This window comes from Urocitellus parryii, chromosome 8, assembly GCF_045843805.1.
Source record: "Urocitellus parryii isolate mUroPar1 chromosome 8, mUroPar1.hap1, whole genome shotgun sequence".
In the NCBI taxonomy this organism is placed as follows: domain Eukaryota; kingdom Metazoa; phylum Chordata; class Mammalia; order Rodentia; family Sciuridae; genus Urocitellus; species Urocitellus parryii.
This window is the reverse complement of record NC_135538.1, coordinates 109,128,979-109,154,768: the sequence shown is the minus strand read 5'-3', so window position 1 is coordinate 109,154,768 and position 25,790 is coordinate 109,128,979. Positions and strand designations below refer to the sequence as shown.

The window sequence follows — 25,790 nt, the reverse complement described above, 5'->3', positions numbered from 1 at the left end:
ACATAATATGTAGAATATGTACTGTTTTCATACCATTGTAAAGTCAAAAAATCACAAGTTGAACCATCATAAGTTGAGGACCATCTGTACTTGAGACATTGTTTTTTTTCTTCCTGTTTCTTAGATATGAAAGTAGAAATAGGGAAATAGTGGCAAAGGAAAGAAGAAAAATGGTGGTAATTCTTGAGGGAGATGCAACATTCTCACCCCAAACCACCACTAAGTCTTCAGTATAAGTTTCTGCCCACCATTATGGGGGCAATCCTTAGTTTAGAGAACACAGCTGACTACAGGGTTGCTGTGTCTTACATTTATTTAGTATTTTCCAAAGTAGCAAAGTGTAGTAATGCCTTTTGGATAGGTAGATGATTAGATGAAACAATGACAAATATACATTTAGCATGCAAGGGAGGCTTTAGAGAACTTAAAGGAATGCTCGTGCCGTTAACATTCTTATTAAAGGATTCTAAAATGCAGTCATGAAAAACAACTTGATTGCAACTTAGTTTTGCTAGGTTACTCAAGTTTGGAAAATGGAAGGAACTGGGATGTAAACACAACTGTTGCTTTAAGAAACAAAGAAAGCAAGCTAAGGAAAGGTGGGTAAATGAAAACTAAACAGAATGGGAAGTGAGTAGGTGAGAAGGAAGTTAACAGAAGTAGACAGAGTAAGCTGGAGGGCAGCTAAGAAAGGAGACATTTCTTTTGGCTCATAGGGAATACTAAAAGTCTTTCTTTAGAAAGCAGTACTCAAAAGTCCTGAAATAAAGATACCTTGACCAATGGACACAATGTTTGTCCTGTTAAACAGGCAAACTACCACTCCCATCCCTGATCTCTCCATTTCTGTGATTGGCTCCATGACTCTACACTTACCATGGACTGAAAAGTTCTGTCTCATCTACTTTTTCTTTCATTCATTCATTCATTCTTGCAGACTAGGGATTGAACCCAGGTATGCTCTACCACTGAGCTACATTCCCAGTCCTTTTTTTCAAAATATATTTTACTAATACATGAACACATTATCTTTATTTTGTTTGTTCTTATTTTATGTGGTGCTGAGGATCAAACCCAGTGCCTCACATGTGCAAGGCAAGCACTCTGCCACTGAGCCACAACTCCAGCCCCCCACCTGCTGCAGTCCTTTTTATTATTATTATTATTATTATTTTAAATTTGAGATAAGTTTTACTAAATTGCCACGGCTGGCCTTGAACTTGGGATCCTCCTATCTCAGCTTGCCAAGTTGCTAGGATTATATGCATGTGCTACTATGCCCAGCTTTGCCTCATCCATTTTAAATGGAAAATAATTTCCACCCAATCTTACCCAAACACCCTCTACCAATAATAACTGCCTTCAAGGAGCTTACCATCTAGTGAGGCTTACTTTTTCTTCCACCCTGTGTTTAAAGTCCAACTACTTATGACGTCCTATTCTGAGTTCATATTGCATTTACAGGTTGTTTGCTTACTTTTTATAGTCTTTTAAATATTGATATTTTTAATTTATAAATCGGTCCTCCCATTCAGAAGGTAAGTTATTTCAGGGAAGCTACCATCTCCTCATATCTCCAAAGCCCACCAAAATGCTTTAAACATAAAAGCATTAGAGGGAGTGCTAGCCACACAATGGCAGACTAGGCAGCTACAGGTCCTTCCCCAAAGGAAGTACAGAGAAGGCCGGAACCATGCCTCTTCCACTCTTTCCAGGGCCAATGGAATGCCTGATAGATATTAAAATTATTTACTAAAGAAGTAGCTGAAGGTGGTGTGAGGTCCTTAAGGATAGTATGAGCAAAGACAAGAGGACAAAAGGGTGTTGAAATCCTACCTCTACCACCCTACCCCACACTGGGCTTCCTCTCTTTGGACAAAAAATAAGTAGACTGTGTATTTAATATGCTATCTATCTCACCTGACAGAGTACTGAACAGACAACCATCAGAGCTTGGAAGCCACTGAAAATAAGGAAAGCAGCACATTGACACTGCAGTTTTGCAGGCAGATGTCAGGGGGAGCAAAAGATCTGAAAAAAATCCTACAGCCATTAGTAGGGCTCATTAGTAAAGGTCTTCCTCTACATAAAGCCATCACACAAAGACCTGGGGAGGTACTTTAGCAAATGCCCAAATCCCAGCAAAAGATTACAAGATGTACAAGATATACAGGGAGATACAGCTTAAAGCAACTAAATAAAACTCCAGAAACAGTTCCTAAAAAAATGTAGATCTATGAACTGCCTGACAAAGAATAACTGTTTTAAAGATGCTCAATAAGCTAAAAGAGAATACAGATATTAAACTAAGTGAAATCAAGAAAACAATGCATAAACAAAACTAAAACTATTAAAAAGATGCAAACACAAACTCTGTGGTGGAAAAACACAATCATTGAAGCTAAAATTCATCAGAAGGGTTCAACCGCAGACTTGATTAGGTAAAAGCAAAAAGGAGCAAACCTGAAGACAGGTCATTTAAAACTGAGTCATTTAAAACTTCTATATTCAGAAGACCCAAGAAATTCCACCAGAAAACTTCTAGATCTAATAAATGAATTCAACAAAGTAGCAGGGTATAAAATTAACATCGGCCAGGTTGGTGCATGCCTATAATCCCAGCAGCTTGGGAAGCTGAGGGAGGAAGATTGCCAGCCTCAGCAACTTAGTGAAACCCTAAGCAACTCAGCAAGATCCTGTCTCTAAATAATATAGAAAAGGGATGGGGATGTGGCTCAGTGGTTAAACACCCCTGGGTTCAATCCATGGAATAACAACAACAACAACAACAACAACACCCATAAATCAACTGCATTCCTATACATCAGTGATGAATCAACTGAAAGAGAAATTAGAAAAACTATCCCATTCACAATTGCCTCAAAGAAAATAAAATATTTCAAAATCAACCTAACAAGAGGTGAAAGACCTCTACAATGAAAACTAAAGAACACTAAAGAAAGAAATTGAAGACCTTAGAAGATGGAAAGATTTCTCATGCTTATGGATAGGCAGAACTAACACTGTCAAAATGGCCATATCCCCAAAAGCATTATACAGATTTAATGCAATTCCTATTAAAATCCCAATGACATTCTTCATAGAAATAGAAAAAACAGTCATGAAATTAATTTGGAAAAATAAGAGACCCAGAATAGCCAAAGCAATCCTTAGCAAGAAAAGTGAAACAGGAGGCATCACAATATCAGACCTTAAATTATACAGAGCTACAGTATTAAAATGACATGAAGACCAATGGTACAAAATAGAAGACAAACACAGTTATCTCACACTAGACAAAGGCGTCAAAATATATATTGGAGAAAAGATAGCCTCTTCAACAAATGGTGCTAAATAACTGGAGATCCATATGTAATAAAATGAAATTAAACCCCTATCTCTCACCCTGCTCAAAACTCAACTCAAAGTGGATCAAGGACTTAGGCACTAAAACAGAGACCTTGTGCCTAATAATAATAATAGTAATAATAATAATAATAATAAAATAGGCCCAAATCTCCATGATGTCAGCTTAGGAACTGAATTTCTTAATAAGACTTCTAAAGCACAAGAAGTAAAAAATCAAGAATCAATAAATGGCATTTTATCAAACTAAAAAGCTTCTTCACAGCAAAGGAAACAATCAAGAACATGAAGAAAAAGCCTACAGAATGGGAGAAAATCTTTGCCACCTGCACCTCAAAGCATCAATCTCCAGGATATATAAAGAACTAAAAAAATTTAACACCAAAAAACATATAACAAGACCTCAAAATTCATAATCTCAAGTGCAAGATAAAAGATAAACTCAGAGAATCTGGATGGAAAGACGATCTCAGGTACCAAGGCAACCACCAAAAGCCTAACTAAGAAGCCAGGCACAGTGGTACACACCTAACTGCAGATACTAGGGAGGCCAACTCAAGAGAATTTTAGGTTCAAGGCCAGCCTGGGGAACTTAGTGAGACTGTCTTAAAATGAAATTTTAAAAGGGCTAGGGATGTAGTTCAGTAGGAGAGTGCCTGCCTAGCATGTACAAGTCCTGGATTTCATTCCAGCACCACACAAACATATACACACATGCATGTGTGCGCACACACACACACACACAGAAACAGGGTAAGCTACAGTTCAACTGTCCAAATATGCTTCCAACCAATGAGATAATACTATTACTTGGGAATTCATTTGATCCCAAGATAACTTATCCTAACCTAAAACAGTCCAGATGAATCAGTTTCCTAACCACTAATCTCCAAACCAATAATTTTACTGGCCAGGATGAGATTGCTAATTTGTTTTGTTTTGGGGAAACACTGGTTTTTTATTAAGAGTTTATATCTCTCCAACATTCTTGGTGTAAAAATGTTCTTCTCTTCTGGTAAAGGTAAGTAGATGGTAGTTTAGATTGGTGAGTGTGTGCATGCACACATATGCATCTGTTTTCTTTTTCTTTATTTTTTGGTACTGGGGATTGAACCCAGGGGCACTTAACTATTGAGCCACATCCCCAGTCCTTCTTTCATATTTTGTTTTGAGCCAGGCAGGGTCTCGCTAAATTGCTTAGGGCCTCGCTAAATTGCTTAGGGCCTTGCTAAGTTGCTGAGGCTGGCTTTGAATTTGCAATCCTCCTGCCTCAGCCTTCCAAGTCGCTGGGATTACAGGTGTGCACCACTTCACCTGGCTACATAAGTGCATCTTTTTGAAGATCCATGAAATCAAAAACATCAGGAAGCCACTGCTTCAGATCAAGTCCTCTTAAAACAAAGCCTTGGAGAGCCCTTTTACCTTATGGTTCTATGATTTTAAACATTAGAATTCTCTGGAAAACAGCTTCTCATGATAACTTCTGGCATTGGTCTTAGGCTCTTCTGCTTAAGTTTTCTTTCTTTTTTTTTTTTATAGTTGTAGGTGGACAACATGTCTTTATTTTATTTATTTTTATGTTGTGTTAAGGATCGAACCCAGTATCTCACAAATGGTAGGCAAGTGCTCTGCCACTGAGTTACATTCCTAGCCCCTTAAGTTTTCTTTTATATATTCTATTCCCTCATTAAAAGTACTTTTTTAAAATATCTATAACTTTTTTATATATACCTTTATTTCACTTATTTATTATGTGGTGCTGAGGCTCAAACCCAGGGTCTCGCACATATGAGGTGAGCTCTCTACCACTGAGCCACAACCCCAGCCCTAAAAGTACTTTTATTTATCATTTTCTGCTCTCTACAACTCAGTAAAATTTTAAGGCAGCAATTTTAAATTTCCTATTTACAAATAAACTGAGAAGCAGTTAAAAAGTCAAGCCAAGCTGCCTGGGTTGGAATTTCAGCTCTTTCTTTATAGTTGTATGTGACTGCAAAAGAGCTCTCTGGACCAATTTCCTCATCCATAAAACATAAACAAACACATTTCTACTATGCAGGTTTGTTGTAAGCATTAAATTAGTTAAGAAATAACAAAATGTTTAAAGTAATACCTGACACACAGAGCTGAAGAAATGACAGTTACTACACAGTGATCATGACACTTCCTCCAAATAACAAGATGACACTGCTAACAAAGTTGCAAAGCTTGCTCCCTGCTGAGATTCTTCCAGCAAAGCCCCACAGACTCATTTCCCACTGGCTGAGTGCTATAGAGGTAACTACAGATCTTTCTGGGCAAATGATTGTTCTAGGCTATTATTAGTTACCTCTTCAAATAAAATCCAACCTCTTAAGAAGCTCCTTCAACCTGCCCTGCCATTTAAATGTTATAGATTTGTTTGTGATTTAAAATTACCTTCTTTCAGAACCCTTGTTAGCCTTCACAACTGAAAACTTGACACCTTTAAGGCTTTAAGAACTTGTAATATTAATAAGTTCTGACACTTCAGCAGCCTTTCTCTCAAGCATGCATTCTGAACTTCTCTGCTTTGCATTCCCAAGTTGCTTCTGGGTGGTAAGTTGAACAGAGATAAATCAAGCAGAATATGCCAAAGAAACACTTTGAAGACACACTATGGTACAACTTCAAATGATGTAGCACCACTGGGGACCCAGAGAATCATGGCGGCGGATACTGAGGGTTCCTTGATGAGCACCTGGAGTATTTCTTTCTGAAGAGGGGATGGCAGCTTCTAACCGTGCCAAGCTCAGTATATGGAGTCTGCAGCTAAAATCACAGACCAGGGTGTGCAGCTGGTGAGGATCTGCTGGCTCCACAGCAATTGCTGGTCAGTGACTATCATCTTCAACTACAAAGAATCAGGTGGCTCTCTGCTCTGCATTCTTTAGCTCCTTATTTATCTTTGTGCTAAAGTGACAGTTGGACCTCAAGTCATATTAACTCATCTGTCCAGGAAAAAAAAAAATAGAAAGAACCATCCACATAGGGAAAACACACAAAGGACTTAATAAAATTTGTACTGAGCCATCTGACTTGTAATCTCCTTTCAGTGCTCTTTGTCCCTCACTATAGAAAGGTCTCTTACAATCTAAGAGTTAGAAAGGTAAGTTCACGAAGTCTGACAGCAGGAGTTTTGTTTTGCTTTTCCTGCTGAGTATCCACTCCTCCTGCACAGGGCCTGCGGTTCAGGAGAAGCTGGCCTTGGAAATAGCACAGGGGTGGGTCCTGAGAAATCTCAACCAGTCTCTGCAGGATTCTCCCTATCAATGGTCACTGGGTCAGCAGAGGACATAATGTGGCCTAGGCTTGCCAATCCGACAGAAGGTAAGGACACACTGTGAGGGAGAGTTGTCATCTCAGTGATGGTATCAACTGGTTGTCTTGTTCACATGAGTTAAGATTACTCTGGTTCTTTATAGGCTGAATAATTTTGTATCCTGAGTATTTTAAATATGACAAGACTGAGCATGTTTAAATCCCCCAAAGAATGTTAATTTTTTTATTTATTAAGCAATCAACCTGATTGGATTCAGGTCACAGTTCCAACCAACCTTCTGTGGATATAATTTAAATATCAGTTCCACATTCAAAACTTTGCAGAGCTGTTCCGATCTGTCTGGCATGAGCACTACCCAGTGGCCAGCCTAGGACCTGGGTTGTGACCTAACTCACATTTCAGTTCTCAAAGACTTAGGATCGGATTCATACATGTGCTGTTTAGGGATGAGCCCAAGATCATCAACAACTTTATGGGTCTCTTTTCCAAGGTTCTCATTCCATTTTCTCCCAAGTGCTCCGCTTCCCTAGGGCTCTCATTTCCTGTCAGTCTAAAGGCTGGGGCTTTAGACTCTACAATATATTACAGGGGTAAGTGACAGGAGGACAGAAAAAGAAAAAAAAAAAAGTGGTAGGGGTTTGCCACACCCTTTTAGGACTCCAGCCTTTCTGCCATCACTGCCGACACCATCTGCGGAAGATCACACTGGGACCAGGACAGAGGAGTGGAGAAAACTGTTCAGAGTGGAAGTTTCTCCTATTTCTTCCCGATCATTGGAAGTCTCCTTTCCTACCCAAGTCAAAGCTAGGGGGATTATCCTGGAGCTATGTCATGTCTTGCACTGACTTTCAGGTCTGGCTCCCTTGATTCCAGGCTGGAGGTGCTAAGAATAAAAGGAGAAATTCCTGACTGGATTGGTGGTACTTTAAGTCCTGGCCTTCTCTAATCTACCTGCTATTATTTACTTTTCAGGGTCCTCAAATTGCTGCTCTCTGCATTCTGTCCAGATATTGAGCTGTATTCAGGAGGAGAGGCTGAGCAAAATGTATTTTTTCTGTCTTACCCAGAACTGGAATCCTCCAGGAGCAAATATTTTTAAATTAAAAATGTATTATTTTGTTTTATAAAATAGCAGAAAATCCACCCTGTGGTTCTTTGTTTTTTTACAAACAAGGACTAAGCCAGGGGCGATCTACCATGAGCCACATCCCAGTCCTTTTTATTTTTTATTTTAAGACAAGGTGTTGCTCAATTGCTGAGGCTGCCCTTGATTTTACAATCCTCCTGCCTCAGCCTCCTGAAATGCTGTAATTATAGGCATGTGCCACTGTGCCTGGCTCCCCTGGAATTTCTTTTAGGATGAGGTTCAAGTAGGCTTTTAAGTTAAAAAGCAAAGTAATTTGGCTTACAGAAAAATGTTAATTCTTCAGATATTACTAGAATGTGGCAAAAATCGTGAAAGTGGAACAAAAGTCTGAGAAATACTATTATAAAGGGCAAAATTTTTCTTTCCTTTTTGGCTTTTTTTCCTCTTATGATACTAGAGATAGAACTCAGGGGGGCTCTACCACTGAGCCACATCCCCAGATCTTTTAATTTCTTTTTATTTTGAGACAGGGTCTCACTAAGTTGCCTAGGCTGGCCTCAAACTTGTGATGCTCCTGCCTCAGCTTCCCAAGTACCTGGGATTACAGGAATACACCACCACATCCAGCCAAATCCATTTCATTTTTAAAGCTATTTATCCATAGTTTTATTTTTATATTATTTATTATAAAATGATATTAATAAATAAATAATATTAATATATTATTTTATATTATAAATTTGACATAAATTCCATATGAACCTGTTTATATTATTTGCTTTCTGATAAGTGTCATTGTTCTTCCCTGGTTAATATAATCTACAGAACACTGGTAAAAAGAATAGAGAAGGTCATTCAGGAACCTATAAACACAAGTTTTCCTCAAGAGGATAAGTCTGAGGGGCTTAGGAGAGACACAAGTGGGCTAGAGGTGCAGCTTCGTGATGAAGTGTGTGCTTAACATTTGCAAGGCCCTGGGTTCACTCTTCTGCAAGAAAGGTAGGAAAGAAGGAGGGAGAGGAAGGAAGACAGAGGTGGAAGGGAGTATCACACACACCTGAGGCAGTAAATGAAAAGAATATGGAGTCAGAGGCATCCTCTTTTAGATGTCTGCTCAACTTAGCCTAGAGTCTAAAGAATTCCTTCTTGGTCTTTCCGTAGCCTTCTTCACACCCAACATATGGCATGTCAAACTAAAATCCCTGGCTTCTTTTATCCACATGATTCTACTTTGAAGTCCTCTGAGACCTTGGAATAATGATTATGTCATTGTCATCTTTATAACCCAGGCATCATAGGGAGACCTATGAGACTCCAATGAATGGATGAATCTCCCCAAACCATGTTCAGTGCAGACACAAGTCATAATGACTTCTCTTTCAGTAGAAGCAGCTGCTATACTCTTCAACCACGTTATGTCAACCAGGAATTTAGCACCATCTTAAAAACTGAGGATGAGGACAAAATGCAAATACTGTGTGTATGTAATGACACGAGCCGTGTGTTGGGGAGCAGTTTTCAGTATCCTAAGGGCACCATCTAGCCTAGCACTGTTGGCCCATCACTCAGGCATCCTCCTGGTTACTGTATACTCAAGTCTGTCCCCAAACCCAAGGAAAATCCATTTTATGGTGAGAGACTTTCCACTTCATAATGGGTGTAATCAATATTACCTCTCCCCAAGGTTGTAATAAAAGAGAGATTTCCATGATAATGGGATCTAAGCTTGCCTGCTCCAGCTGCTTTATTTTCACCCATGAAGCCATAGTGTTAGAGACTCCTCTCTACCACCTCCCACATTCCATCAGGAACCAAATCCTATTGACTCTTCCTTATGAACCCTGGCTTTATTTCTATTGCATCTTTAGAAGGCCCAAGAAGGCCCTACTTGTTCAGACCCCCTTATCTCTGTGTACTCAGCACTCATCATCTTCCCCTTCCCTGACCCCCTGTCAGCCACACTGGCCACCTCACTGTTCCTGCAATACCCTGGCACTCTGGTGACCTATGCAGTTCTGCTTCTTGTACCCAACACTCATCCCCTTGCTCCCTCACTTCTTTCAAATGTGTCCTCAGATGTTGCCTTCTCAGTCAAGTCTTCCCCGGCCACCCTAGGTAAAACAGCTCCCACTCAACACATCCGTTAGTTAAGCCCCATACTGATTTGTTTTCCTTCCTAGCAATTACCACTAAACATAGTATACACATCCTGTACTACTGTCCTTCCACTAGTCTAGAAGCTCTGTAAGGGCAAGGAGTTCTGTCTGTTTTGCTTATAGCTATAGGCCAAACACCTGGAACAGAATCTAGTTGAAGACAGCCTCAGTAATTATTTTCTAAAAGAATGAACAAAGCACCAGATGCAGTGGTGCACACCTGTAATCCCAGCAGCCTGAGAGGCTGAGGCAGGAAGATCGTGAGTTCAAAGCCAGCATTAGCAAAATCGAGGCGTTAAACAATTCAGTGAGACCCTGTTTCTAAATACAATACAAAATAGGGCTGGGGATGTGGCTCAGTGGCCAAGTGCCCTTGAGTTCTATCCCCAGTACCAAAAAAGAAGGAAGAAGGAAGAAGATGAAGGAGGAGGAGGAGGAGGAGGAGGAGGAGGAAGAACAAAGCTCCCTCCCTCTCCATTGCTTCTAATGTAATTTTGGTTCCCATCAGCCCACATCACTGCAATAGCCTTTTAACAGGTCTTCTGCATTCAGCCTCAAACCAAATGTGTCATTCTCACTGCCTAGAGGATAAAGTCCAATTGCTACATAATAGTTCATCAAGTCTTTCACGTCCCATCCTACATACCTCTTAGCTCGACCCTTTTTCCTTACACCATGACAAGGCTCCAGCTATTAATTTTAGTCCCTATGGAATTACCCTCTTTTGTTTCTGGGCATTCCCAGAAAAGCTGCTTCCTCCGAAAGAGTGCTTTCACCGTCCCTCTGACCTCTCACTCCTTCTTGTCCTGACTCTTACTTACCCTTCCCATCTTAGTTGCTGCCACGGCAGCCAAGTGACATTTCATGGCTTAATGATCCTTCTTTTGATGTACTGTCAGGTCAGCACCAGCCCAGTCCAACACCATTCACCTCACTTCATCTCATTACATTGGCACTATTATCATCTCACATCATCACAAGAAAAACAAGTATAAAACGTCAGGCATGGTGGCACACACCTGTAATTCCAGCAGCTCAGGAGGTGGAGACAGGATGATCGTGAGTTTAAAGCCAGCATCAGCAATTTAGCAAGGCGCTACACAACTAACTCAGTGAGACCCTGTCTCTAAATAAAATACAGAAATAGGGCTGGGGATGTGGCTCAGTGGTGGAGTGACCCTGAGTTCAATCCCTGGTACTCCACCCCCCCAAAAAAAAGAATGAGTATAATACAATCAGGTATTTTGAGAGAAAACATATTCACATAATTTTTATTACAATATACTGTTAAAATTGTTTGATTTTATTATTATTGTTGTTAATCTTCTACTATGCCTAATTTATAAATTAAATTTTATCATAGTTACGTATATATTCCCTAAACAATAGTTACTATTTACATAGCATTTATGTTGCATTAGGTATTACACGTAATTTAGAGATGGTTTATCAGATATGGAGGATATTTATAGGTTATGTGCAAATACCACATCATATTATATAAAAAAGTTGCGAATTCTTGGATTTTGATGTCTGCATGGAGGTCCTGGAACCACCCCGAGGATACCTAGGAACAATTCTATACACAAGGTTCAGTTCAGCACTAGCCATGGTTTCAGGCATCCGATGAGGGAAGTCCCTACAGATAAGAGGGGTACACACGTATTTGTTGTGTGGAACAAAATGAGTTAATAACTTTCTACTATAGTCTCTTCTTCCACAAATTACAAATATGTCTAAAATTCCTTTATATACCCTCAAAAGGGGAAAAAAAGGTACTCATAAAAACTGAGAAAGCAGGAAGAAGGAATGGAAAGAGGTTAGATAAGGAGCATCAAAATACAGTGAGATAGGAGTTCTAGTGTTCCCCAGCACAACAAGTTAACTACAGCCTACAGCAATCTGTGATGTATTTCAAAATAACTAGAAGAGTCTGAAGGTATTCAACACGCAAAAATGATTAATGTTTGAGGAGATGAAAATGCTAATTATCCTGATATGTTCATTACACATTACATGTATATATTGAATTATTAAACTGTACCCTATAAATATGTACACATATAATGTGTCAATTAAAAAAATTAAGAAAACACAAGTACTTAGAAACTGAGGTTTGAAAACAAGATAATCTTTCTGACCAGATGGAACTTTAAACCATGATGAGGGTCCAAGAATAAACAAGAACACCAATAAAAAATAATGGCATGGCAGGGCTGGGGTTGTAGCTCAGTGGTAGAGCACCTGCCTAGCATGTGCTAGGCAATGGATTCAATTCTCAGCACCGCATATAAATAAATAAATAAATAAGTAAATAAATAAATAAATAAAATAAAGGTCTATCAACAACTAAAATATATATATATATATATATATATATTTTAAAAAACTTTATTAAAAAAATAATGCATGAGCTGGGGTTGTGGCTCAGTAGTAGACCAATTGCATAGCATGTGTGAGGCACTGGATTCAATCCTCAGCACTGCATACAAATAAACAAAGGTCCATCAACAACTAAAAAAAAAAAAAAAATTAAAATAATGGCAGATAATTTTAAAAATTAGAAAGTGCTTAAAATAATTTGTACCTAAATGTATGCCATAGAATATTCAACCGACCACAGCCATTAGGTAATAGTTTCACTTATCAGTGGAACTATATAATTACCATCAATGGTTAGTTTATGTCCAATAGAGAAAAAGAAAAAGGTAGAGTCCTTACATACCTCTGGATGGAAATGTACTCCACGTTTACTTCACAAAAGAAAGAATGGACTCTAATACAATTAGTTTCTAGATCTAACTACCAATTTACAGATAATACAGTAAAAGACATAATAAATTTTAATTGACACCATTTGGAATACAATCACCAATATTTAGACTGAAGGAAACTATCAGAACAAATGACTCAATTGCCTTAATAAATAATTTGCAGGAGGAAAAGAGGAACAATCAACTAATTGCAACATTTGAACTTTACTTCTATCTTGATTCAAATAAGCAACTACATTTAAAAATTAGATAATGGGGGGGGAACTTGGTACATTGACTACTAGATATTCAATGACATTAAAGAATGTCAATTTTTATATACTTAATGATAACTGCTTTATTTAAAGAACTTATCTTCAGAGGTACATCATGAAATTCTTAAGAATAAATTAAATAAATATCTACAATTTGCTTCAAAATAATCTAAGAGTACAGTAAGGCAGAGAGAGCATAAAGTCCCAAATTTTCCCTAATAAATTGTTTTTTTAATTATGGGAAACAGTGTTTATTATAGATAAAATACAACTGGAATTCTTTTTCCTGCTGATTGTTATATACTTTAAAAAACCTAATATGCAAATACAGAATATATAAAAATTCCAAGAGTAAAATTCTCCCTTTTGCTTTCCATCCCCAACAGCCTCTGTAAAAGGAGTACTGCTGAAGAGACCTCTGGAACACACTTCCAGGAATCTTTTATGCATTTGAAAACATAATATTTAACTGGGAGTGATGGTGCATGCCTCTAATCCCAGCAACTCAGGAGGCTGAGGCAGGAGACCCTGTCTCCAAATTTTAAAAAAGGTGGGAGGTCAGTGCTGGGATGTTACTTAATGATTATACACCCCTAGATTCAATGCCTAGTACTAAATAATAATAATAAGGTTTAATAATTGGATCCTACCATACATGTTATTCTGCATCTTTCTTATGGAACAATGTATGGTGGTCATATGTTCCATATGCCTGGCTTTCTCTCATTCTTTAAAAAAAAAAAAAAACTATATCATGAGTCAGGCACAGTGGCCCATGCCTATAGTCCCAGTTACTCACAGGCCAAAGAAGGAGGCTTTGAGCCCAAGAGTTTGAGAGCAGCCTGGGCAACACAGCCAAACCCCTGTCTCAAATTAAATTAAAGAAATGAAAGACAGGGCTGGGGATGTGGCTCAAGCAGTAATGTGCTCGCCTGGCATGCGTGTGGCCCGGGTTCGATCCTCAGCACCACATACAAACAAAGATGTTGTGTCTGCTGAAAACTAAAAAATAAATATTAAAATTCTCTCTCTCTCTCTCTTAAAAAAAAAAAAAGAAATGAAAGACTGTACCATATTGTATGATAGGTATTGCACAATTCATTTATCTCACTATAAGAGGAGAATAATGCTGTTTTTGATGTTTCATTATTACAAATAATACATCATAGAAATTGTTGGGCACATATCATGGCACACTTACACAAGTATGTTTGTGAAGTAATTTACAAAAGATGAATTGGTGTGTTAAGGGATATATGCATTTAAATTTGGGATAGATTTTATCAAACTGCCCTCCAAAAAGGTTACATTTAATATATACTCCTCCCTTCATATCCAGCAGCACTAGTACTTGAGATTGCATGTTTACCTATTACTGGGGATGATATTTTTTTTAAAAGTTTCAATATGACATTTGGAAAATTATATATGCATTATATATTATGTTCATTTGTATGCTGCTAATTATGGTTTTCTTTCTTTTTATGTGAACTCTCAATTCATGTCTTTTCTATTAGGTTCTTGGTCTTGTAAAATACTTGATGTTCTAATTAAATCAAAAAATACTAAATATCAACTTTAGCCTGGTGAAGTGGCACATGCCTGTAATCTCAGCAACTGGGGAGGCTGAGGCAGAAGGATCTCAAGTTCAAGGCCAGCCTCAGCAACTTAGGAGGCCCTAAGCAACTTAGCAAGACTCTGTTGCAAAATAAAAAATAAAAAGGCCTGGGGGTGTAGTTCAGTGGTTGAGCACCCCTGGGTTCAATCCCCAGTACCAAAAATATAAAACAAAAAAAATCATAGAAGAGCTGGAGTAAAAGTAGCTTAGTGGTAGCGCCCTTGCCTAGCTAGGTCAAGGAAGAAAGAAATAAAGGAAAGAAGGGAGGGAGGGAGGGAGGGAGGAAGAAAGGAAGGAAGGAGGAAAGAAAGGAAAAGAAAAGTTTTAAAGTAAGAGTTCACATTAGGGGATGGGGTTGTAGAGTGCTTGCCCAGCATGTGTGAGGCACTGGATTTGATTCTCAGCACCACATATAAATAAATAAAATAAAGGTCCATTAACAACTAAAAAATATTTTAAAAAAAAGAGTACACACTATAAACCAGGAAACACTGTGACTTAATGAATTTGACTTTCTGTAACAGTATATGATATAATCACTGGACATTTAGATAAATGTCAAAAAAACAAGTAATAGAATATAGAAGACATGTCAGATGTTTATAACACATAACAGTCTTAAATTTACTAATTTTCCCTTAGTTCAGCAACTCTTCCTACCTTTTATCTAGTCCTTGGTATGGCACTTCTATTCATCTGACTTGAAAACTTGTCATTCTCTTTAACTCCTGTTCATGTCACAATCAAATCAACTACCAAACCCTACTTATTTGTTTTTAAAAGTAAAAGGTTCATGGGCTGGGGTTGTAGCTCAGTAGTAGAGCACTTGCCTAGCATATGTGCAGCACTGAGCTCGATTTTCAGTACAGCATAAAAATAAATAAATAGGGCTGGGGTTGTGGCTCAGCGGTAGAGCGCTCACCTAGCATGTTCGAGGCCCTGGGTTCGATCTCAGCACCACATAAAAATAAATAAATAAAGGTATTGTGTCCAACTATGACTAAAAAATAAATATTAAATAAATAAATAAATAAAAATAAAGGCATTGTGTCCATCTGCAACTTAAAAAAAAAAAAAAAGAAAGGTTCAGACCCTTGTCTAGATTCTTTGCTCATTCAAAAGAATGGACTTAAATGCTCCTCTTCCCAACTTCTTGAACCTATTCACCCCACCCCATTTCCAGTGCCATTCTCTACTGTCAAATTCAAGACCAAAACTCTACATACTTGCATTACTATTGCTTAAACCGTTAGTGATCTTGATGCCTCCCATCTTTCTGAATCTCCTATGATAAATATTAAATGTTGTTTGGAAACTTATCTCAAACCTGGCATTAGCTGTGTGACTTTATGTTTGTAACTCAACTTTTCTGAACTTGTTCCCATATTCATTAAAATGGAGTATAATTATCTAAGTGTAGTGGCATATGCCTGTAATGCCACCTACTTGGGAGGCTGAGGTAGGAGGATCACAAGTTTGAGGTCAGTTTGGGCAATTTAATGAGACCCTGTCTCAAAATAAAAAATAAATAAAGATAAAGATGTAGGTAAGGTAGAGTGCTTGCCTAGCATGTGCAAAGCCCTGGATTCAATCTCAGTACAACAACAACAACAAAAATTTAAAAATAAAAGAATATGGGCTGGGGAGGCTGAGGCAGAAGCTCAGTGGTACAGAGCTTGCCTAGCAATGCATGAGGCATTGAGTTCAATTCTCACCACCACATATAAATGAATAAATTAAAAATAAAGATCCACCAGCCACTAAAAAAAATTTTTAATTAAAAAAATAAAAGTGGGGCTGGGGTTGTAGCACAGTGGTAGAGTGCTTGCCTAGCACCTGTGAGGTTCAAACCTCAGCACCACATAAAAATAAATAAATAAAATAAAGGTATTGCGTCTATCTGCAACTAAAAATATATATATTAAAAAAATAAAATAAAATAAATAAACTAATATCATTATCTACAGAGTTGGTATGATGATTATATGAAATAATTTATGTGCTAATGCCTAATTCAAAAAATTAGGTGATTAACACTAATATGAGTAAACTTTCTAAACCTCAATAGAATCTAAAGGGATTTTGTGGGGTTTTGTTTTATGTTGAGCTAGGTAGGGTCTCACTAAATTGCCCAGGCTGGTCAAACTCTTAGACTCAAGTCTCCTGAGTAGCCAAGATAGGCATGTGCCATTGTACCTAGCTTGAAGAGATTTTTAAATTAAATAAAAAACCAACTAACATTGGGCTGGGGGTGTGGCTCAGTGGTAGAACCTGTGAGGCACTGGGTTCTGTTCTCAGCACCACATAAAAATAAAGGCTGGGGTTGTGACTCAGTGGCAGAGTGCTTGCCTCAAATATGTGAGGCACTGGGTTCAATCCTCAGCACCACATAAAAATAAAATAAAATCAAGGTATGATGTCCATCCACAACTACAAAAAATAAAAATAAATGTACTGTGTCTATCTACAACTAAAAACATTTTTTTAAAAAACCAACTAAGACAATTCCAGTAGTTTGTATAAACTTAATATGTTAAACCTTGGGCTCCCAGTAAAACACAGCAGAATGAATATACATGTTTATCTCTTGCCCTCTTAATACCCTATTAAAATCACAATAAAGGAACAAAAAGGGGAGATAAATTCTTTTTTTTTTTTAAAGAGAGAGAGAGAGAGAGAGAGAAATTTTAATATTTATTTTTTTAGTTTTCGGCGGACACAACATCTTTGTATGTGGTGCTGAGGATCGAACCCGGGCCGCACACACGCCAGGTGAGCACGAAGGTGAGCGCGCTGCCACTTGAGCCACATCCCCAGCCCAAAGGAGACAAATTCTTAAAACAGAAAGAATAGAAAATGAAATAACAGAAGATGAAGGGTTCCATGAAAATATTGAAAGTGGAAAGTGAATGCAGGAATGGAAACTAAAAAGACCAGAACATGCCAAATCTTAAATGCCATCATGCAAGGACCATGCTGGTTACAACCTCAGGAACCTGGAAAGGCTCAGGAACTAGAAGCTCCATCTACCTCTGAAAGCAAGGAAAGGCATACCCCTCCCCCTCAAAAAAAAAAAAAAAAGAGTCTGGTTGAACACTTTGATAAGGATTCTTCAATTTCCCCTTCCCTAGTCATGAACATGACTATACCTCTCACTTGGACAGAAGATGTATTTTATCTGAACCTTGGCCATTCTGGTCTTTGGTATACCAGGCACAATCAAGAACAGGGCACCTGGCAGACAGCAATGCTGAATGTACAACAGCCATTTTATCTTTCTAGGTAACACGATCAATGAATGAAAGGACAAAAAATGCCCAATTAAAAAAAAAAAAAAAGAGCTTCTATTAAAGTGTATTTTAAGATTAAAATAATCGTTACAGAAAATTTTGACATTCACATTTTGAATGTCAGTTTTCTTTTCTATTAACATTCTAAGGACATTCCCAATTGTTTGCACTTAGAAATAGCTGAAGTGAGTAAGTGACAAGACACACATAAGATAGACATCGAGCTGCTGGGCGGGAGTCTGAGAGTCTATTCCTTAACCTTTAAGGCACTATTAGGTGACTCGATTTAATGAGCCAAGTAATCTCTATATAAAAGTCTCTTAAACAAATTACAGGATCTTAGAAGCAACTCATCAGACAAAGAAAATCTCATACATAAAAGAACATTTTTTCTTCAAATAACTTTTTTTAAAAATTAAATTAAAAATCAAGGGCTAGGGATACGGCTCAGTGGTAGAGTGTTTGCCCTGCACATGCAAGGCCCCAATCCTCAGGACTATAAAAATAAACAAACAAAAAATAAATAAATAGAAAACCAACTATTGTTCATCTGTACGAGAGGTTGATCCCAGAGCACTTTACCACTGAGTTACATCACCAGCACTTTTTATTTTTTTTTTTATTTTGAGACAAGCCCTCACTAAGTTGTTGAGATTGGCCTTGAACTTGCAATCCTGCCTCAGCCTCCTGAGTCACTGTGCCTCACTGGACAAAAGTGGCACTAACTTTGATAACAAGAGTAAATCAACCATAACAAGAATGACTGAATACACCCATCTTTATAGCTGTACTTGGGGTTCCATCTATTATAAAAAATCCTAAATCATTTAGTGCCTTTTTAAAAATAATCAAAAATATCAAGTCATACTGAGAAACAAGAGTCAGCACTGAAGATCCACAGTGGCTATGAATCCTGAGATTCCCCTGTAGGAGAAGCTACTCTAGGTCAACAGACAAAAGGGTTGGAAAGGAAGCTAGTATGCAAGCTCCAGGTGGGTAGAGAAATTTTTTTTTTGCTTTTATTTTCTTTACTGCCTTGTTTCCATTCCTACAAGACAGAACATAGTAAATGTTCAATTAATACTGCAAGATAAATGGCTGTCCAGAAAGGTCCTTTCCAAAGTTGGCAGCAAACCATACAAAGAATATTCCAGCTTTGGCACCTATCAGTCGGAGAGGGCACTATGACTCTCTGGCCTGCACTGAGGTCTTTGCAATGTTCTGATGCAGATACAAACCACAGTGCTTCTCAATGAAGAAGAGTGGCCTAAACATTTTTGCAAATCTTTTTTACTGTCTAAAATTAATTAAGAAAGACTGCTGGATTCTCCTCTGCTTCTGCATCTATTGAGTTTCACTTTAGATAGCCTTTGGAAAATTCCTTGCAAACTCCTATGTAAATGAAGGGAAGAAAAGCAAATAATGTTTTAATGAAAAATGGTTTTGACCTTATTAGACCCTGAAAGAGCTGCCTTAGTCCTTGAACTAAGAAGTTAAGAGACATAACTTTGATCAACATTCAGAAGAAATTTTCAAACAAGGGAAGGGGATTTAAAAAAAAAAAAAAACAGAGGAAAACATCACTGACTACATGAAGCCACACTTACAAGAAGGCCAGGACATTTTAGCAGTGGTACTTGTCACTTTAAATATCACTTATTCTTTGTACATTAACAATAATTTCATCAGGAAGTGAATTTTGCTATTTGAAGAGGAAAAAAAAAAAGCCAATGCTTCAGTCTGACAAGACAGACCCCAGCACAAGAGCTACATATTATAACTCCTTCCAGTGGAGTATAAATGTCAATTGTTAAGGTACATTTACCTTTTTACTTAAAAGTGACATTCTAATTATAAGACCCATAAGTCACCTTTCTCCAGGCTTTTCTCTGGCACCACTTCCTGCTGTCATTCAAATATTATTTAACAGGACAAAAGAGCAATTTCCCATTACCAATCAGTTCCAAACTGCTCTACAGTTCAGTCTTTCAGTCTGTGTGATTCTATGAATAGCAGCTAAATGGTAATCCACAAATCAACGCCCAAATCCCCTCTAAACAGATGTTCTTCAGCTAGTTCAGGTGATTACCATTTACTACAAATAACTCATCCTGCAGCAAAATAGCTGTATTCAAATAAGGTCAAGAAAAATAATTATTCAATAAATGTTCACAAATAACCACTTCATGCCGTCATTTTCCCTGCATCTAAGAAGATAACACGCTTCCAAAAGTTCTTCCCCAGGGCTGAGCTGGGCTGGGGTTCAGGGGTAGAGCACTTGCCTAGTATGTGTGAGGCACTGGGTTCGATTTTCAGCACCACATATAAATAAATAAGTAAAGTTCCAACAACAACTAACAAAATATTAAAAAAAAAAAGGGTTCTTCCCACAGGCAGGCAAAAACAAATTAGTTTTTTTTTTTAATTACTTATGGTGACTTTTTCAGGAGATATACGGCCTTCATGTCTTATTAAACTCACACCCTTTAGCAAACTTTATTAACTAGGCCAGTACTCTCTTGATCAACAGCACAGGCCTTGGTGGGGATCCTAAGGCGCCACCTAGATTGCAACTCTGGGAAAATTACTTATTCCGCAACTCACTTTTCTCAGATTTACTTTTTAAATTTATTATTGTTGTTGTTGTTATTATTTGGTACTGGAGACTGAGCCCATACCTTTTCATTTTTTTAAATTTTGAGACAGGGTCTCATTAAATTGCTGAGGTTGGCCTCATACTTGTGATCCTCCTGTCTCAGCTCCCAAATCAATGGGATAATAAGCGTGCACCACCACACCCAGCTTTTCTAGGCTTTAAAATGAAGATAATAATAGTATCTACCACTTAAATGGATGAAAAGATTAAGTGAAATAATGAATAAATGAGTAAGGCACTTAAAACATTGCTTGATACACAACTCAGTAAATGTTGGCTCTTGTCTATATGTACTAGCCTATTAAAACAACCTCACTATAGTCACAGCAGATAGAATAGTCCATAATAATTAATAAAGCCCCAGGATAATGCAACAGGGAAATACCAAAAAAGAGGAAAATACTTTAAAAAGCTTACTGAGGTGCCTTCCTTCTCTACATGGGCAACTGTCAGTACCACTTATGAAAATGCTGACAAGCCAGGGGAAAGGCAGCAAAGATATCTGCAAAGTTACTACTATTCTATGAAACAAGAAAAAGAGAGGCTCAAGAGGCTGAGTCAGGAGGATCATTGGTTTAAAGACAGCCTTAGCAAATCAGTGAGGCCCTAAGCAACTTGGCAAGGTCCTGTCTCTAAATAAAATATAAAAAAGGGCTGGGGATGTGGCTCAGTGGTTAAGCACCTGAGTTTAATCCCCGGTACAAAAAAAAGAAAAAGAGAAATTCAAGAAAACTTGTCTTTCCAAGTAGATTGATGGACACTTAACAGAAAACTTGACATAGCTATCTAGAAATAAGAGAACTGTGGGCCAAGTGTGGTAGCACACGCCTGTAAACTCAAAAACTAGGGAAAATGAGGAAGGAGGATTGCAAGTTCAAGGCCAATCTGGGCAACGTGGTACAATCCTGCCTCAAAATAAACATAAAAAAAGGGCTATGGAGGGCACTGGGGTTGTGGCTCAGTGGTAGAACATTTGCCTAGCATGTGGGTTCGATCCTCAGCACCACATAAAAATACATAAAATAAAGGCATTGTGTCCATCTACAAATGAAAAAAAATTTTTAAAAAAAAGGGGGCTAGGGAACCGGGGGTTGTAGCTCAGTGGAAGAGCATTTATCTTGCACATGTGAGAAACTGGGTTTGATACTCAGCACCACGTAAAAAGTATATAAATAAATAAATAAATAAAAATAAAGATATTGTGTCTATATATATGTATTTTTTTTTAAAAAAAAAAAAAGGCTGGGGATATACTTATAGGTAGAACATCACTGTGAGTTGAATCTCCAGTACTACAAAAAATAAAAATAAAAAATTTAAAAAGAAAGAAATAGAAATCAGAGAACTGTGCATTCTGCTTTGAAACAGATATTTTTGCAGGCAACATAAAATTATTGTAGGCTGAAGGTGGTTGTCTATTCATACATACCTGTATGTATCACCTATACCGTAAGATATGCAGTAAGAGTTCCAGGTGTATAACTCTATTCTCAGACACAGTCTAGCAGCATACTCTGAGAGAAATGAAACTTAAAGCCAAAAAGAAAATTTTCATGAAAGTCTTTGCCACCAGGATTAAACTTATCCAGAGATGATGTAACTGGTGGAGTTTATCAGAGAAAGAGTCATGGTGGATGACTGATACATAAAATTACTAACCGGGACACATATGAAAACTCTAGCTACCACTTACTAAACACTATGTGCCAGGCCTTCTTTTTTTGTTTTTTATATGGATTAACTAATTAATTATTAATATTGCTATAAGATAGGCATTTTATTGTCTCTACCTTAAAGCTGAGGACTGAGGTACAGAGAGAGATTAACTTGCCCAAATGTCAAGTTAACAGTGGCTGGTCCTCTCTGGCAGGGGACTGTGATTCACGTAGAGGGTTTTGGTTATCTATGACACTGAAATTTTTGACAATAAGAATGTAAGGACTTGTATAATTAGAATTTTTTATATCTCATAACCTTAGTCAGACTTTTTATTGAGCTTTCTCTGGAATTCTATTTAACTCCCACCTGACACACATCTGCACTTACCCACATGAGCAAGACCCCCATGGTGAGCCTAATATCAGAGCAGCTGGCAGCTCTTGGAGAAGAAGAAGGGGTGGATAATTACTCTTGACAGGTCATGACAGACACAGTCTCTATCCAACTACCAATAAACTTCAAAAACTACCGTAGACTCCGTAAGTTTGCCAGTCTCCAGATCCCAGTTTATGTCAAATATGGCTGTGTCCCCTCTTAGCTTAAGTTAATTCAGGGCATTGAAAAATAAACAAGTTTACAATGGAAGCAGGTAGTAAAAGTTCAGAATAGGGATGAAACAAAGATTGTGATTGGTCACTTACCCTAATAGGATTGCAATATTACAGACTGGCCATGCATAATCCTATTATGAACACTTTTCATTAATAAGTTTTTATTATAGTTTTATTTCTTACCCATTAAACAAGGTTTTTTTCATCTTCTTCCATATTATTCCACAGGCATTGGTTAGGTTTCCTCTTCTCTATTACCTATGATGGAAACAATCTGTAAGGCCAGAAAAAAAAAAGCAAATTCATTTAGCAATTCAAAATATGATCAATATATTACAATGCAGTGAACTCCCTACAAGCCCTCAAACCTGACATAAAAGAATGAAAAAATAAACTGACATTTTTTTTTCAGCTAGGAATCAAGATTTATTCACTTACAGGTAGACTGATTCATAAATGGAAGTATAAAGGTTTAGTTCCCGAAAAAGTACACTGCATTTGTTTTAGGTTTTAAAGATGACATATTATCCTTGCATATAATCAGAAAAACTTCATGGTAACAAAATTATCCAAGTATCAAAAGCCAAAATTATTTTTGTGTAAATGAAATACATAATAATCCAGTATAGCAGGAGGTGATTCTTTTGTGTTAACTGGTTTCATGATCTTTATGTAAGCAGCAGCATTCTTCTTAAAGAGCAGTGTATAGTCTACACACAGGACCTTATATTAATCAAAGATGTCTAGAGTTTATAATTTGAATAAATTGAACATATAATCATTTTTTAGATTTCTGACAAGTATTCAGGGCACAATAAAGCTTGAGCTTGGCATACTTAACTACTATGTAACAGAATGGAAAATTCTCTATTTTGTCATCCTAATTGCTCACACAAGAATCCCCTTTGGAAGAAACTTTCTTTGTGAAAATATGTTTCCTCAATATGGACCCCCCACCTCTCATGTCCAGTCCCCTTGGAGCGAGTGGGTGGTTCCCTGCAGAATGGCTGTCAAGATCCCAGAATGGTTGTCAAGAAAGGGAAATTGCTCTGCATTAGACAAGGGGAAGAATTTGTTGTTTTATCTCTGAAAGGAAAGTAGAGAAGAATGCTGAGGAGAGGGAATGGGAGAGAAGAAAAGAAGAGCTAGCATAATGGAGCAAAGCTGGGATTAGGTAGGGGTGAAGCTCTCAGGTCAAGGGAGGTCTGAAAACGTTTAAGACCGGGGATGCCTTACTAGGAGAGTTGGCTGCATTAATGCAAAGCAAGGCTCACCCCACCTCTATTTGGCCGCCTTTCTTCAGTTAGATATACAAAATCTGCAAATGTCCTGTGTGAATAGGGCCTTTCTAAAACCAGTAAAGAAAACAAGTTTCTCATCTGGGTGTGCTAAGTGCAAATCAGTAGCACAGGGCAAGAATGTACAAGGCCAGGAGACAGAAGAGGATGAGAGATCAGAAAACACACAAGGATGTTTAGGGAGAGCTTAAATCTTCCACACATTCTAGGCTGAAGGGTTGGAGGCAAACTTATTCAGGAAAACTACATGAATGGGGTTTCATAAAGTGTCCCTCTTTCCTTATCCAAATGAGCTAACTTGCAATGTAAGAAAACTAAAAAATTAAAAGTTGTCTTAATTATACTTAAAACCAAGTTATTTTAACTAATTTTAGATGCTCCCCAAAAATTAACTACAATAGTCTCTTCTATATTAAACGGCACCTAGGATATTTAAACAAGGGAGTTTATGCTTACAGCCCTATGAAGCAGCTATTAATTTGAAGAATAATTACTTTAATAATGATGATAGAGATTCTGAAAATTGGGAAATTATAGTAAGTCAGTTCACTTCTACAAACTATTAGTTTGAGTAAAACTCCACATATTCAAAAATTTTCCATCTGGGTCCCACATACGTCATTTCAACGACTGCAATATGCTTTGGAATGGGAGGGGCATGGAATTACAGATATATAAAACAAAGCACTGGAGTAGGAATGAAATATAAATGTGGATGACATCTCTTTCAGTGCTCACTTGAAATAAAGTCCCCAAATCACAGGCAGGCATATTCCAAACTTACCTATTAATGAACATACTGATCTCTTGGGCTGTTGGATGTTATCACCATGATGTCTATTTACTAGCAGGAGACCTTACTTAACTTCTCTGAGTCTGTTTCTAATTACCTTCATAGCACTGGTATGAAAATTAAAGGAGAATATGGCTAAAATGCTCATACACTGCCTGGCACCCAGCCACTGGTTTAGTTTTCTTCATTTAACTTTCTACCCTTAGTTTAGAGGAGTTCCCAGGGCTTGAAAAGGAGAAAATCAATCTTGGAATGTTACCCAACTAACTTATTCTGACAAATAATAATAATACAAATGAATATGATAGCTATTAACATCTATAAATCCTTTAATGTATGCCAGATATTCATCCAGTACTTCATTCAATCCTCACAACTATGAGGTAGATATTATTTTTATTCCCATTTTGCAGACAAGGAACTGGAGGCACAAACAAGTTTCATAGATAATAAGTGGCAGAATTAGGATTCAAACACGTTTCTACTCTTTAAGAAATACTAGCCTCGTCTGATTCATAGTGGGGTAGGGAGAGGGAGCATGGGAGGAATAGACGAACTCTAGATTGAGCAGAGAACGTTGGAGGGGAAGGGAGGGGTATGGGGTTAGAAATGATGATGAATTGTGACGGTCATTATTATCCAGAGTACATGTATGAAGACATAAACTGGTGTGAATATACTTGGTATACAACCAGAGATATGAAAAATTGTGCTCTATATGTGTAATAAGAATTATAATGCATTCCACTGTCATATAAATTTTAAAAATTAATTAAAAATAAATAAATAAGTAACCCATTAAAAAAAAAAAAGAAATACTAGCCTCAAGGACTAACATCTAGGTGACAGCAGCAAGGCCCTTCTTTGAGGGTTCACTAATATTATTATAGTCAAATAGGGTACGTTCAGAATTGATCTGCAGAATTG

General features: G+C 37.6%; 1 protein-coding gene across 1 annotated transcript in view; it reads right to left on the bottom strand.

The window, feature by feature from the left end:
* Usp49 (ubiquitin specific peptidase 49) overlaps window positions 1–25,790 on the bottom strand; it is an 84,242-nt gene that overhangs the window by 33,302 nt on the left and 25,150 nt on the right. Inside the window, exon 3 of the mRNA XM_026383547.2 lies at window positions 22,956–23,046. The gene's annotated coding sequence lies outside the window, so the exon portion shown is untranslated. The remainder of the gene's footprint in view (window positions 1–22,955; window positions 23,047–25,790) is intronic.